The sequence below is a fragment of the Arachis stenosperma genome, chromosome 4 (genome assembly GCF_014773155.1).
Source record: "Arachis stenosperma cultivar V10309 chromosome 4, arast.V10309.gnm1.PFL2, whole genome shotgun sequence".
NCBI classification, from domain to species: Eukaryota; Viridiplantae; Streptophyta; class Magnoliopsida; order Fabales; family Fabaceae; genus Arachis; species Arachis stenosperma.
Window position 1 is genome coordinate 2,819,313 of NC_080380.1, and position 9,663 is coordinate 2,828,975.

Sequence of the window (9,663 nt, forward strand, 5' to 3'; positions counted from 1 at the left end):
TTTTTTAATAAAAGAAATTAATTTTATGTTCGAGTAGGTACCATAAGCATGCTATTAAATCATAGGAAAAGAAACTAAATCATAGGAATCAATTTCCAAAAGATGAGTTTGGTTTAGTAATGGTATTAGTGTATATACAGAATCAAAACACAGCACACAAGACTTGAATGAATGCTCTATACATTGTGCAGTCTACACTGATTGTCATTATAATCTTAATCTCAAAGAAAATTAAAAGAGACATATAATAGTGTAGTGTATTACCTCTATGGAGCAAGAGGCGAACGCAACCAGAGATCAATACTCTCTACTTCATTGAAAATCTCTAGGCTGCGTTTGTTTCTGAGAACAGGATAGGACAAGACACTGAAAATAAGACAGGAGAAGACACTGATGGACAAAGACATAAAATTTTATGTTTCTGTATTCTGTTTGGTGATAAATTAGAATAAATTATGAAAATCTAATTTATTCAATGTGCAAAGCGAAAGCTAACACAATAGCTGACGGAACTCCAACTACATAATATGACCCTAAGTTAATAAAAACACCCATTTTTTGCCAACCGCTTCCTCGGACAATTCCTGAGACAACACCCTGCAGCCCGTCCAAGAAATTGGATGCTGCAAGAATTGGCAGCATAAATCCCACCTGTCGAACCACTTGTACGTTGTTACTGTAAACATGGCCCCAAACGTTGCGTATCATTATCATCAGTGTTGCAACCAGGATACCCTCAATAATGGCTGCTACTACCACTACACGCACTACTAAACGTGCAGGCCAAGGATTACCAGCTTCAAGTTCGTTAGATACACGAGTACTGTAACACAAACAAACAATTATGCAATTACAATTGTTACTTTGATCTCGACATTTGTTGTCACAGAATTCTAAATATTCATAAGCACGTAGCAGTAATTAAGTTACCTTATAGCTCCACTTAATCCAAACGGGATCATCTAAATAGTTAATGTTGTATTCACACTGTAATTTCCAACATTAATTAATATAGGTGCAAATAATAATATCCACAATAACATGTAAAGTGCTGGTAGCTAAGAATTGTGAGAACTACATCAAATGTGGAACTAACCAAATAGAAAGCACTGATGTTTGCAACTTTGGATTTGGAAGACGACCAGATAGGAGAACCATCAATTCAAACGGCCACCGTTCCAAGCTGCTCAACACAATGGGAACCAAACAAAAACTCATTAGTAGAGGATCTCAAACAGTATAACGGTGAGAAAAGCAACAGTTAGTAGAAACTTACCAAACCATAACAGCAGAAGGAATAGCAAGTTTCAAAAAAGAAGGAATGTCATGGAATGCCTCAACTGAAAACACGTCCAAGTTTGTGAACATTTTGGAAAAAACTTAATATATATCGCAAGTATCAACACATTCACCCAATACGATATACAATTTGATATGGCAGCTCCTCTACTCCCTAAGTCATATTTTAACATTAACACCCAACACAAAGCAGCATGCAGTGCAGTAGCTACTCCAGAGCTGAGCATCATTGGAACTCCAATGTTCTGTGTATGTAGAAATCTAGTCTGACACTGAAGAACACTAGAGACAAAAAGGTATGGAATGATTAACTGAGCATATCTTCCTACTTTTGTGGAGATTTCGTGATCTTGGTCAAATAAAATCAATATGGATTTTGTGTTTGCTCAAATAATAGAGATGGTACGCATAAGATGATAAGAACAAGCATGGCTTTCTGAACGTGTATGCCTAATATGTCATGCTGTCCTGGTCTATATGATTGGTCACAAAAGGTATCCAAGGCACTTGCCATTCCCATTTGTCATCATATGAAACCAACAAGGCGTTGAACACAAGGTTAGTTGATTCAATAGAAACAGTTGGCAATGAATTAGTAATCGCTTCTAGTTTCCATGCCATGGAGGGGAGTAATTGGGTTTGGTGTTGAAATATTTTTATAACTAACACCGAACAAAATATTGGGATGGTTCAGTTCGGATTATATTTATTTGATATTTTTTAATAAATTTAAATTATAAAAGAAAAGAAGAGGAGAAAAATCCGATTAGTGAAACCGTAAAAAGAGTGTTAAGAGATATAAAAGGAACTGACCACTAAACCAATGCCAGTGACAGAAGAAAAGGAGGTGGCCATGGAAACATCGGAGAGAGCCAACTCGCTGACATGACCCACAAACATTACGAAAATAAGCTCAATAGCGAAATTAAGAAGGTTCACCATAATTAAAGGTCTTGCCAGACATATTTGCTTTCTCACTTCTTTAACCACTGATCTTAACTTATTTTTGCATAAGTTGTGGAATTAAGTTTATAAGGAAGAACAAGTTAGTCTCACATGATAGAACTTATGAAGAGTGTGTTGTAACACAATAGATTATGTTTATATTTAGTTGAGTTTTATGGAGGCATAAAAAATAGTGGCTAAAGATGACATTAGGTTAATCCCCTATTTAAAATAATTTTTTTTCAAAATCTACTCTTTTTTTTTTTTATCAAAGATAGGATTGAGACTCGAATTAAATTAAAATTATATATACATATTGTGTTTTAAAATTTCAATTTCATTTGGATTTTTTTTATTATTGTTAAATAAAAAAAATTTTGTAATTATTAAATTTTATAATATTTAAAAAATTTTATTCTTTTGACCCAATTATATTTGTAGAAATATTTTTATTTAGTATTTTGTTGAATTTTTTGTATGGAATTTAAAGTTCGAGAGTTTTATATGTTTTAGTGCCTATAAAAGTATAAATATCAATAATAGTCTGTTTTAAATATAATATTGAAATGAAATCACAATATTTAAATTGAAATTGCATAATAAAAGAGAAAATTAGTTTTTAAGAATACTAATAAAGTGAAAGAGTTGTGACAAATAAAATTAAAAAAAAAAAGATAAATAAAAAAATAAAGTATTACTATTATTGGCAAATTTTCTCTTACTAATTTGATTTCAATTGTTTTTACACTGATAATTACAAAAAAAATGAATTAAGAAGCACATTAGCATAGATTTAAACATAATACATTAATTTTCAGTCTCAGCAATTTTAATTTTATATAATTTTTTTCAAAGAAATAAACAAACCAAAATGAAATAAATGACAATTCAATTATTTTAAGAAAGCATTAATTAAATTTTATTAATTAAAAATTCAACTATTAAGTATAAAAACGGTTATCAAATTCAGAATCTTAAAAAATTTCAATAGCAAAATTAAGAAATTTTTGTATTAAAATTAAAATATTTTAGCCTCACCATTAAGAAATTTTATTAAGCATGGCTTTCTGAACGTGTACGCCTAACATGTCATGCTGTCCTGCTCCATACAATTGGCCATAAAAGGTATCCAAGCCACTTGCCATTCCCATCTGTCATTATATGAAACCAACAAAGAGTTGAACACAAGGTTAGTCGATTCAATAGAAACAGTTGGCAATGAATTAGTAATCGCTTCTAGTTTCCATGCAATGGAGGGGAGTAATCGGGTTTGGTGTTGAAATATTTTCATAACTAACACCGAACAAAATATTGGGATGGTTCAGTTCGGATTATATTTATTTGATATTTTTTAATAAATTCAAATTATAAAGGAAAAGAAGAGGAGAAAAATCCGATTAGTGAAACCGTAAAAAGAATGTTAAGAGATATAAAAGGAACTGACCACTAAACCAATGCCAGTGACAGAAGAAAAGAAGGTGGCCATGAAAACGTCGGAGAGAGCCAACTCGCTGACATGACCCACAAACATTACGGAAATAAGCTCAATGGCGAAATTAAGAAGGTTCACCATAATTAAAGGTCCTGCCAGACATATTTGCTTTCTCACTTCTTTAACCACTGATCTTAACTTATTTTTCTTGGATACATTAGGTTCAATAGAGACACCGATATTATTCTTGTATTCTCCCTCCATGGACTAATTTATTTATTCTTACATAAGTTGTTGAATGAAGAAGTTTATAAGGAAGAACAAGTTAGTCTCAGATGATAGAACTTATGAAGAGTGTGTTGTAACATTGTAGATTAGGTTTATATTTAGTTGAGTGTTATGGAGGCGTAAAAAATGGTGGCTAAGGATGACATTAGATTAATCCCCTTTTTGAAATAGTTTTTTTTTCAAAATCTACTCTCTCTCTTTTTTTTTTATCAAAGATAGGATTGAGACTCGAATTAAATTAAAATAAAATTATATATACATATGGTGTTTTAAAATTTGAATTTCATTTGGATGTTTTTTTTATTATTGTTAAATAAAAAATTTTCTGTAATTATTGAATTTTATATATTCACCATAATTAAAGGTTCTATCAGACATATTTACTTTTTTACTTCTTTAGTCAGTGATCTTAACTTATTTTGCTTGGATACATTAGGCTCAACAGAGACACGGATATTATTCTTGTATTCTCCCTCGAAGGACTAATTTATATATTCTTACATAAGTTGTGGAGTTAAGAAGTTTATAAGGAAGAACAAGTCAGTGTCAGATGATAGAACTTATGAAGAGTGTGTTGTAAGTTGTTGTAACAAATGGTGGCTAAGGATGAGTGGATGACATTAGGTTAATCCCCTATTTGAAATAATTTTTTTTTCAAAATATATTTTTTTTATACCAATGATAGGATTGAGAATTTGAGACTGACCTCTAAATGAGCACGAAGAGACTATGCCATTTTAATATTATAGCTCATTGGCTTCAAAATCTTACTCGTTGACATAATTAAAAATAATCATTAAAATTTAATAAAATTTTCAAATATTATCAAATTAAATCAAAATTTTATATACATATGGTATTTTAAAATTTGAATTTCACTTGGATGTTTTTTTATTATTGTTAAATAAGAAATTTTTTGTAATTATTGAATTTTATAATATTTAAAATTTTTTATTCTTTTGACCCAATTATATTTGTAGAAATATTTTTATTTAGTATTTTGTTGAATTTTTTGTGCGGAATTTAAAGTTCGAGAGTTTTATGTGTTTTAGTGCCTATAAAAGTATAAATATCAATAATAGTCTTTTGGTAAGCTTTGCAACTTTGTTCCTTATGTACATATTTCTGAATCAGATTTCATAGTGGCTGACTTGTGGAAAGGGGTGTCTTGAGAGGTTGATAGTATTACTACGCCTATTCCGCATGAGATTAAGCAGTTTATTTGTGGTCTGAGATATCCTAGTTCGACTAAGTTAGAGCCACAGTGGGAGTGGTGGCCTGCAGCAACAAAAAAGTATAGTGCAAAGGAGGGTTATGGATGGTTATTAGAGAAAACATTAAATTGGAATGCCAATAGTAACTGGACTGGTTGTGGAATACAAACATTCCGGAGAAGTTCAAATTTACTATATGGCTTGGCTTACATGATGCTCTACCAACTGAGACCTTTCAATTCAAACGGCATTTAGCTTCTTCAAATATGTGTAAGAGATGTAACAAGGCGCAGGAGACTATGGAGCATTGCCTTAGAGACTGTGAACGATCAAAGACAATTTGGCATATGTTGGATCCTAGTATCCTGGACTCGACGGCGGGTACTGCTCTTGAAGGGTGGTTTCGGAAGGCCTTGGCTAACAATGAGGCGTCTTTTGGTGCAGGACTTTGGTGGGTATGGAAACATAGGTGCAATGACATATTCATTACTGACAACCCTTGGACAGACCACAAGGTTGTTGCCTTGGCCAGAATTACCGCCAAGGACTTACAGGTTTACAAGAATCGAAACAATGCCTTTAGGTCTCTCCGAAATTACCTGTGTTGAGAACCACCGGTAGGCAATAGTTTTAAAGTTAATTGTGATGCAAGCTTGTATCTAGATTCAAATTTAGCGGGATTTGGGTGTATTATTAGAGATTCTAAGGGAGATTGGATCTCGAGCTGCTCTGGAAGCATTCCCCCTGGTCTATTATCAGATGTGAATGATTTGCTGCTTGGAGGGGGCTGGTTTTAGATTAGGATTTCGGTTTGAGGGATATTATATGTGAAACGGATTGCCTTGACATTATGCCCATCATGCATGAGCTTACAAGTGGGTATTCATCTGAAGTAACAGATTTGGTTCACAAGATTCAGGAGCTTTTATCTCGTCCTTGGCTTGTTCACGTTGAGTGGGTGTCCCGAGAAGCAAATAGAGCTGCGGATTGGATGGCTAGATATGGTGCCAAGAGTAACTTTAATCATGTTATTTGATCTGAGCCTTGTGCTGAACTCCAGCAAATCATCCGCTCGAATATAGGATAGTGTTTACTTTGTTTCTTTCCATGTTTAGACACCAATATATATATATATATATATATATATATATATATATATATAATTGAAATCACAATATTTAGATTGAAATTGTATAATAAAAAAGAAAATTAGTTTTTAAGAATACTAATAAAGTGAAAGAGTTATGACAAATAAAAAAAAAGATAAATAGAAAAAAATAAAACATTACTATTATTGGCAATTTATCTCTTACTAATTTGATTTCAATTATTTTTACACTAATAATTACCAAAAATATGAATTAAGAAGCATGTTAGCATATATTTATACATAATACATTAATTTTTAGTCTCATCAATTTTAATTTTATGTAATCTTAAATTATTTTCAATTGTTTGGTTGATATATTTGTTATTGTGCAGATTTCCTATTGGTCGAGAAGTAACATAAGCCCAACTTGTTATTTGAATTTAAGCTTTGTGCAAAAATTAATTTAAACATAAGTGGCTTTATGTTGAAATGAAAGTGGCCCATATCACAAGCCCATAGACCAATATTGAAGGATCAAGGAAAGGAACCCAAAGGTTCTCAAAGCAAGCCTCAGTTACTTACTCCCCTTGTGATTGGAATTCAAAATTTAATTTGGTTAAATGCACTCCTTGGTAATCGAAACTCAAAATTAAATTGAGTTTATTGTGCATTGAAAGCTTCTCTCTTCTCTCTCTTCTCTCTTGTCTTTCAGTCACATCCATCAGAGAAGAGGATTGTAGAAGTTATCAGAAAAAGCTTACAGAAAAAAAGCTATGAAGAAGAAAGGAAGATCTTTACTTCAGAAGGAAAGATTTTGGAAGATGGCCTCAAGATTTTGATGCCAAGAAAAGAAACAATCTGCCTCGGTGAAGAAGCAAATCTGAGGTAAAGAAGTTTAGTTCTATTTTTGTTCATCAAAAAAAGAAGATAGCCGCTGAGCTACACATAAGAAGAAGCAAAAATGGAAGGCAAGAAGCTGTCCTGGGTCAGAAGATCATCAAGGATTCCAAATTCTTTTTTGGAGCCAAAGACAAGATCAAGGGTTCAGATGGAAGGAGCTTGATGAAAAGGGTTGAGAGAGATACATGCATGTTGATTTTTGGTTTTTTCTCTCTCTTCTCCTTGTCCGAACCGCTGCTGTTCTTGGTTAGAGAAGAAGTTGCTTGATTGAACCGGTTTCAACCTTGGAAGCTTTCCCTTCTATAATAAGGGTGAACGGCCAAGGGTTGAGATCAAGGAGAGTAAGCACAGAATTCTCATAGCTACCTGAAGCTTTATAAGTTCTTCTCCTTCAATGGTGTTCATTTTATTTTCTTTTTCTTAGTATTATCTGTCTGAGTCTTATGGTAAAAGGCAAACATGGTGAAGTTTGTAAGAAAAAACCAGTGAGAGGAAAAAGACAGTGATCAATATTAGAGAAAAAGTTATAGATGTCTCCGAATTTCTTTGTACATCTTTCTGTTGTATGCCATGATCCTGTGGAGATTCCCTTGCAAGTTGAGTTAGCACTTTGCAGTTTTGAGTCCTAGTCAAATTCAGATTGGGTGTAGAATTTGGGTAGTTCCTAAGAAAAAATTGGTATTTGTAATGTTGTGATAACATAATAAAATTACATCATTGTTGTGATGGAGACTGGATGTAAGCCACATTGCACCTAATGACTGAACCAGGATATATCTGGTGTTAATTCTTCTTCCCTACTCCTTTCTCTGTTTCTGTTTATCAAGAGACAAACAAAAATATCTTTCAATTTAGTACGAGACAAAACAAAAGTGTCTCTCAACTCGACACGAAACCAAAAAGCAGAAATATCTCCTGAAGTTCCTTGAAAAATCAGAAATCAATATTCAACGAAAAAATGGCGTATGTTTGTAAATGGTTTTTGTTGGTTTTTCTACAAATATCATTGGGTCAAAAGAATAAAAAATTAAATTTAATAAAATTTATTAATTAAAGAAAATTTATTTTAACCACGATAAAAAGAATTATACAAGTAAAATTTATTTTAATATGTTTTTTACAAATATGATTCAAAAAATCATATTTTATACTTAAAATTCAGTGATTACACCAAATAATTTTTTTTTACAATTTTTTTGTTAATAAAAAAATACTTTAGAAAGATGAAAAATTATTGAGATCGAATTTTAGTTTAATTTTTTAATGTATTTTTTAAATAATGATCTAATTATTTTTGTTGAGCTCTTTAAAAATTAAGGACAATTTTAATAGTTTATTTTAATATTTTTAATTAGAGAAAAAAAAGCTATGTACCCAAAAAAAATCATCTACCAAATTAATTATTATATGTTTGCGTAACTCATTTTCAATTTATATCCTGCAAAAAGGATGAGATTTACATATCCGATTTCTAATTCAATTTCAATTGAAGGCATAAAAGAGGTCATCATAAAATAAAAATAAGAGTTTAAAACAGTTAGCCGGACCGGGGGAGATAAGCTAGTGAGTGGAGTCATAGACTTATAGGGCCATTAGATTAGATATGTTTAATCTGGTGTATTTATTTTTCAAAAAAAATGTGAAATGTAAAATTTTCGTTAGAATCACAATCAGCGATCCTAAGGAATAAATTGGCCAGTAGATAAGCAAAAAATATAACAATTTCAAATTTTCAATACAATCTATAACATGATATAAACTGGTATCTTGAATCATCTCAAGACATGTCTTGTACCCATACAAAAAAGAGTGAATCTAAGCACTTAATTGACATTTATTTGATCTCAGAGCCAAATAAATACTTAATTAAGAAGATGATGAATTAAGTACAGAGAATTGTCAACAACACAAAAAGATTATTTATAAATAAATTACACAATACTACATACAAGTGATACAACAACAAAAAAAAGAGAAGGAGGTGACGAGTTAAACGATTGAAGGCAATGAGTTTGACCGTGAGAGATTATTAAAAGAAAATATTGAAAAATGCAGCAAAAAAATTCCAATGGGCAAACAATGCTTGCTTTCTTTTGCTCTTCAAGGAAAAAAAAGGGAACTTTTTCAAAATGTTTTCTCTTTCGGCTTTATGAAAAACCTATATAATAATAATTATATTATTTCTGTTAAGTAATTGTTCCTGAAAAAAAAAGGAAAGTGTTATGAAATGTGGACCTAATGTAAGTACTAAAATCATATTGCAAAGTATTTTTTTAGTAAAAAATGAAGATTATTGTTTATAATGAGTTTAGCTAATGACAAAGACTTATATGTAATTATCCTTATATAAAATGGATAGTTTAAAATCGTTAAATAATTTGATAGATTTAATTAAATTATGATCTAATAATTTTTAATTATCAATTTCATATCAAGACAATTATACGTGAATTTTAAGTTTTTAACTTTAACTAACTGTTCATATTTTAGTCCAA

General features: G+C 31.1%; 1 pseudogene; it reads right to left on the bottom strand.

Moving 5' to 3' along the window:
- Positions 1 to 468: 468 nt before the first annotated feature.
- On the bottom strand, positions 469 to 2,241 carry LOC130973974 (protein DETOXIFICATION 16-like; annotated as a pseudogene).
- Between the last annotated feature and the right edge of the window lie 7,422 nt (positions 2,242 to 9,663).